We start from the raw sequence: 6,000 nt of genomic DNA, 5'->3' as shown, positions 1-6,000 counted from the left end.
AATTTCAGTTATTATTTTATTAATTTCAGTCATTCATTATTTATGTAAGCATCTACTTTGTCATTTTTTTCTAGATTAAAAATGAATAATATTGCATTTTTAATAAATAAATCCCATAATCGTGAATGTAACACCGCTTATTTAAAGGTTATTAACTAAATCTATTTAATCAAGTCACAGAGATTATTAGTAGATAGTTAAATTATCCATTCATCAAATTTCGCTGCCGCGCTATCCTCTCAATGTATCAAAATAAGCCGCACTGGCGAAAAGTGCTGCATAATAACTACCGCCAATCCCGTTTTGTTGCGCTGTGGGAAGGGGTTTATACTTCGCGGAACACAACACTAAACACCTTCGCAGCTGTTTTCGTGTCAGTTTTGAGTTTGTTTTAGTCGCGTGTGTCCGCGGCGGTGCATTTACGTAAAACCAAACGCTGAAAAAGTCTCCTCGTCGAATAAAAACATCACAAAAACAACTAATCTCGACGCAAACCGACGGCGCTCTCGCGGTTAGAAAGTTTGACGTTCGACCCAGCTGCTAAAACTTAAAACTTCTGACAGCCGCGCCGACTTTACATGGATATCAACACCTTTATTATTAATTAATTTCAACTCGATTTATCAGTGGTTTCGGGTATTAACAATAATATAATTCGATGATAATCCCGTGTAAACTTTTTGAAACATGTCTAAAGTCTTAACCGCGATGTGATCATATTGTTAATTAGTTAATAAATTGTGTCAAAGAGTTTTTGTGAAATTGTTTGTTCGACCAACTGCATTAATTTGTATAATTTACAGTGTTGAGTGAATAAATATATTACAAAAGTTTTTCAGTGCTCATATCAAATTATTATTTTGGTCGCGAGGACACAACACAACCACCGAGTTATAAAGGTACGTTTCGTCGCCTTAATTTGAATACAACTTACGTTTATGATTTAATATGTTTCACCGTATTGCATCTATATCTGCCATTTGAACGAAGAAATTGTTGACAAAAAAGAGGTAAAACACATTTTTCGAATAACGCGTATCTCAAAGAAGTACGAGTATATTAAAATGAAATAAATTACAAACAACTTTGTTTTCAACCACTTATTTTTTATATTGTCTACCGACCGGTTTTATAGCTTCAAGCTTCTTTATCAAGGTTATATATGTATGATATAATTTACTCTTGAATCTCATCCTTATCCTTTAATAAATAATCTAATATCTTTTCAACATAGCCCACTTTTTGATTTAAAAATTTAACAATCATTCAACTCACTAGCTCCCCGCTCCCTAATCCTCACCACCACACATTCTGTAACATATCGCTGAATATTATTAACCTTATTTTAGTGCATGTTTGGACATGGTGGTTATGGTTTTTTTGTAAATACTGTGTATACTACGGACATTACAGTGATGATAAAGGTGAAAGTGTATTTTAGTATTTGCATGTTGGTGTAGTGAGTGTTCTGACAAAGAGACGGGTACGTCTCGAAACCAGTACACATAAAAAAATCGGTAAGTGGTTTAATGCTTAAATTTACCAACATTAATTAATCTTATCCTATTTTATTTTAACAGTGTTTACTAAATTATTAATCTGAACATATCGGGCTAGTAAATCAAGTATTTTTGTCATGTTGCTTTTGTAAAGATGGGAGGTGTGGAGTGAAATGGATACGAAAACTCGACCGGAGTGGTTTAAGAGAAATATCATTTATTTGGTTATTTTTTCCTAAATATGAATAGCTTTTTTAATTTCTAAGATTTTCAAGTTAAGTAATTTTAATATTGAATACATGAATAAATTTTAATCCTGTGTCTTTATTAAAATTATGATTATTTTCTATCAGATGGTTTGCGAATTCAGAAAAATTTTATTCAAAAGAAATATATATTCTAATTTAGAAATAATGCACAAAAAATGGCTTGCTCACAGTAAAGTAACAAATAAAATAGGATGTAGTAATTTTTAAATATAAAATAATTAAGGGAATAAATTAAAAATAATCTAATTTAACGAACAATGTCATACATATAAAAAATGAAAAGATTACCTATGAAAAAATAACACTGCCCCAAAACTCATTTTACACGAGATTAATCTGTACAGTGAGTTACCTGGGCTCCGATTACAATGGATAGTTAACAGAGTTATCTTCGACTGTTTATAAATAAAAACCGATATTTGTGTACGAAAATGAGTATATTTGCATGAACATTTCAAGTATCTTCGTCGGTAATCTATAAAAACGGTCAGAAGAAAAAAATATATGCATATTCTGCTTTTCACTCGGAAAACTTAATTTTACTTAGTAGATAAAATTGAAGATAAATGATAACTTCCCATTGAAATCAGGGCCCTGAAGAAATAAATGAAATAGAAAGCATTGAAATATTTTTAATCAATTTGAAAATATATGTTCTGGAGAAATTTGGATAAAAAATTGTAATGTTATCAAAAGTTTTAAAAGTTTATATTAGTTCTTAAGATGTTATGAACTAACTTAATAAGGCATAAATAATTAACGTTTTATGCTAAATTACTAATTCATAATGTTTTTATTGTCTCTTGTAAAGTTATCATTTTCTGACTTGCGTTATATTCAAATTAAAGCGAGGTAATGTTTTTTACTTTACCTTTTAAAGCCTAGTGGAAGTTAACATTTATGACGTTGATATAAAACAACGATTTGCAATGGTTATTAAAAAAAATATTTGTATCACGAGCAACCTAAAAATAAATTATTATTTCGTATAAGTGGGTACTTAAATTTATTTTATTCGCGGTCGCGAGAAATGTATTTTTAAATGCAAAGTAATTATTTATGATTGCCAACGGCTTTTTTATTTCTTATTTCAAATTATTGTGTTGTTTTATATGGCCCACGTAATAATTATTACAAGTTACTAACTTGAATCTGGCGTCTGCAAACAGGTATGAACTAGTTGCTAAGTTGTCAATGTTAAAATTAAGTAGGATCCATCGACCAATTAATACATAGACGCGCCCTATATATATGTGAATTTTTAGAGTGAAATATTTTTAAAAGTGGTGACACGAAAACATATCCATAATTACTGAGTTTGTTTACTAACTAGGGCTGCATTAAACGAGCATGCATTTGTTACCAAAAATTAGAGAAGACCTATTTTTGGTCCGTAGGTTTATATTTTAATATTTACTATCAACATTCAATCCCGATCCCAATCAGAACGCAAAAATAGTATTACTAACTCATATTTATTATATATTTTAAATGTATTTCTATCAGTGCACCCTTGTAAGTAAGAAGAGCTTCGCAATAGCGACGCTAGGCGTAGTTTGGCGTTTAATTAATTAACACAAAATAATGTTTTTTTTTTTTTTACTTTATTTTTTGTTTTCTTTTATTCGGGAAGCATACAGTACGGTTACATATTTTATATTTTACACAGTTAGACTTAACTCTAATGGACCAGTCAAATTTCCATATTATATTGTAATTTTATGTAAGGTTGTTAATGAACAATTTTTTTATATTTTTTTTAGTACAAAAAAGAGAAGGAAAAAACATAAAAGGAAGTTGTTTAAAAATTAAAATTAAAGTAAAAATAGTTATTAAAAGTTTGTAGTTAGTATTTACACATGGAAATAATATTGAAAATGAAGAAAAAAAATTGTAAAAGTAATTAAAAGGTAAGAATTAAAATAAAGAATGAAAAACATGCTCAGATGTAAAAAAAAAACATTTTCAAAAAGGAAAAACATAAATATACACAAACATATTTTAAGGGATTCAAAGAAACGATGAGAAGAATTTTCAAATAATATTTGACAACAAAGTTAAGTCAATTTAAAAATATCTTCAAAAATAATGACACAATATAGTAAGAGCAGCAATATATTGATTTTATTTGAATATGAATTATTTAAAGCTTTGTTAATCCAAACGATTCCAAACATCACACCTGACTGGCGGTCAAAGAACGGAAGAACGACTAAACACGCGTTGTGAATACTGATCGTTTGGGCATCAGTTAAGTGTTGGGCATCGTTTGGGCATTTTTTAGGGCTCAGGGCGCGTCTACGTATTTATTGGTCAATGGTAGGAGCCTACAACATACTTAAAAGGTTATGCGGTGTAAAGCGATTTGATGAATGGGTATTTGAATATAGTTTTTCTGACACTCTCGCAGATGCCTCACCGAATACTTTTCGAAAAATACAACTGCACGTCAGACTGATTATGCCTAACTAATATCGACAAAATCTAGGTCTCGTAGTCCCGTTTTCCGAACCCCTAAACTGAACCGATTTTCATTATTTTTAATAACAGAAATTTTTAGCATCGGCACGCTTTGCTTTTAAAAAAAAATAGTTATCATATTTGTCTACCGTATATCTGACGCCAGATAAAACTAGGCGATTTTAAGAATTTTGGATGGTCCGAGCTCCTGTAAAAAGTCATTTATTAAAATAACAACAAACAAAAAGGACACGCCAATGGTGGATATCTAAAGTGTGAAAAATCTTCGCAATAGTGCCGTAACCTAGGGAGAAAATACAGGAATACGTTTGTATGAAGAAAAGTCGAAATAAAATAACAAATATTTCGATATGTTAATTATTAACAATAAACTAAGACAGACATTTTAACTGTGATGTGGAACTTTTCACAACAAATAACAGGGCGTATGCCTTACAAATGCATTCCTTTCTTAGAATAAATTCTCTGTATTTGTTGAATAAATTCATTATGAATAAGTGTTTTTAATAGAATTTCTTCAATTTTAAATAATTCACACGTACATAATACATAATTAATACCTTGCTCAGGAATTTGGTGAGTGCAGAAAATTGCACAGGTGTTCAAAATAGCTAAATGTAATTCAATTTGTATCATTTAATATACATACCTAATAAAGAAGTGTTCACAGGAGGACAATACAATATTGACATTTCGTAGCATTATACGTATTGTCCTCGTGTAAACAGCAATTTAAAGGACAGGACAATGGACTGAGACATTGTCGTATAGAGACGGGTAGGCTATCTCCGCAGTACAATAGATTACTCCTATCGCCACGCGCGGCCGTATTGTCTTAAATCTAAGCATTCTGCCGATCTTCCGAATTCGATGGTAATGAGGAACTTCAGCCCTACGGGAAATTGGATACAAAAAATGTTTTCTTGCGCGCGTTTAAAATTAGAGCATTGAATTGTATGATTTTATTTATGTTTTATTTTATATTATTTTAATTTTTGCATCACAACAAGCCAGGAGGCCCAATTACAGTGGTGAATTACATCACAGAACACCCAGGCTTGAGAACAATCACATTTTAATTTTTGTGTTCTCACCGGGAATCGAACCCGGAACCTTCCGTCTGTGAGTCAAGCGTCTTGACCACTACACCACGGAGGCCGCCAAATATGAAATGATAAAACTTCAAATGATAAAAAAAATTGTTATAAACATGAACACAATACGAGAATATCAGAACAATATCATATGCCACATTCTAACACGAGACAAGGACAGCCAAGACTGATAAATCAGGGACTAAAGTTGTACAAATTACTACCAGACAAAACTACACTAAATTGCGTGTCAACATGGACAAAAGAGTATGGTTTACTAATAAACCCATCTAAAACACAAATTATATTGGCGGGTAGTCAAAGATTGCTTAGTAAACTAGACATACCTTCACTTAATCCTCTTATTGTCAATGGTACCAATATTCAATACAGAAAATCCGTAAAAAATCTAGGAGTACAAATGGATGAACATCTCTGCTGGCGAGCTCATACTAATGAATTAAGCCGCAAAATATTTTTCAGTCTACACTCACTTAGAAGGTTGCAAAAATTCTTTCAATCAAAAACCCATCAATAGTAAATGCACCCTTGTACGAGCATTACTACTACCCATTCTAGATTACGCTGATGTTTTCATGACTGATTTAAGCTGTGAGCAACTCGATAAACTTGAACGACTTCAGAATACATGCATAA

The 6,000-nt window shown here is 31.2% G+C and overlaps 1 protein-coding gene across 2 annotated transcripts in view; it reads left to right on the top strand.

Annotated features, from left to right (window-relative positions):
• The first annotated feature begins 371 nt into the window (after positions 1-371).
• Positions 372-6,000, top strand: part of LOC148284470 (uncharacterized) — a 341,832-nt gene continuing 336,203 nt past the window's right edge. For both annotated transcript variants that reach the window (XM_088239925.1, XM_088239931.1), the window contains exon 1: positions 372-899. The gene's annotated coding sequence lies outside the window, so the exon portion shown is untranslated. The remainder of the gene's footprint in view (positions 900-6,000) is intronic.

Source organism: Micrasema longulum, unplaced genomic scaffold (assembly GCF_059751315.1).
Source record: "Micrasema longulum isolate JH-2025_06_02 unplaced genomic scaffold, ASM5975131v1 h1tg000117l, whole genome shotgun sequence".
Lineage (NCBI taxonomy): Eukaryota > Metazoa > Arthropoda > Insecta > Trichoptera > Brachycentridae > Micrasema > Micrasema longulum.
The sequence above is the reverse complement of the archived record's forward strand: the minus strand, read 5'-3'. Positions and strand labels throughout refer to the sequence as shown.